We start from the raw sequence: 1,256 nt of genomic DNA on the forward strand, positions 1-1,256 counted from the left end.
AAGACACTGAGCAGGGGGCTGCCGGCCCTGAACACCGACACTTTCTGCGACACGAAGTGCTTCTTCTTGGTCTTGGTCTTGCTGGCCGAGGTGCTGAGGGCCTGGGCGCTGCTGCTCCCAACGACTCCGGCTGCATTGACGGTGGCGGCCATGGTCCAGGGGGGAGGGGGAAGGGGGAAGGGGAAGGGGGTGCCTCAGCCACTCGAGCGCCGCCGCCGCCTCACCTGGAGCCAGCAGGCCGCAGGTAAACGAGAGTCACGTGTTCCCAACCTCCCGGACCACGCCCACGTCTCCACGGCGACCGGCACAGGTAGAGCGGGGGTCACGTGGTTACCAACGTGTTATTTTCTCCCCGCCCACCTGTCTCCAGGGCGACCGGCGGATCATGGAAACACGTGACGACCACCGGGCCGGCCCCGCCCCCCCCCCCCGTCTCCAGGGCGACCGGTGCAGGTGGGTGATGGGGAAGCACGTGGCTGGCAACCCCCCCCCCCCCGGCCCCGCCCACCCGTCCCCAGGGTAACCGGAGCGGGTGTGGTGACGTATCCGGTTATTCCCAATTGGCGGCCCGGCCCGGCCCACCCCGTCGCCGGGGTAACCAGAACGGGTGATATGTCGACACGTGATTCTTCATCCTTGGCCGCGCCCACTCTGCGTGTTGGGCGGCCGGCGCGGGTTGTCGAGGCACCTGACTCCCAATCGCGGCCCCGCCCACCACTACCCGGCCCCGCCTCCTCTCCTCCCCAACCCCGCCTCCCCACCGTGTCTCCGGGGTAACCGCAGCTGGTGGCTTCCAATCACGGCCCCGCCCACTACCACCGGGCCCCGCCCCCTCACCTCCAACGTAACCGGAGCGCGTGAAGAAGGGGGGGGGGAAGGTGACGTGCAATCCCGACCACGCCCCCTCTCCACTCTGGCCCCGCCCCAACCGCCTCGGTTTCCAAGGTGACCAGGTGCCAGGTGAGGCCCTGAGCAACCTGGCGGCCACAGAAGCCCTGAGGAGGACGATACTGCAGCCAGACAGGTAAGCAGCAGCTATATCATTTCCTATAGACTATTGTGGCATATATATAATTAAACATTATTATGTATGCAAGTATATAGACCGGGATCAGGGATGATCCCAAACCCACATAGACCGGGATCAGAAATAATCCCAAACCCACATAGACCGGGATCAGAAATAATCCCAAACCCACATAGAACCGGGATCAGAAATAATCCCAAACCCACATAGAACCGGGATCAGAAATAAT

The sequence above is a fragment of the Carcharodon carcharias genome, chromosome X, assembly GCF_017639515.1.
Source record: "Carcharodon carcharias isolate sCarCar2 chromosome X, sCarCar2.pri, whole genome shotgun sequence".
NCBI classification, from domain to species: Eukaryota; Metazoa; Chordata; class Chondrichthyes; order Lamniformes; family Lamnidae; genus Carcharodon; species Carcharodon carcharias.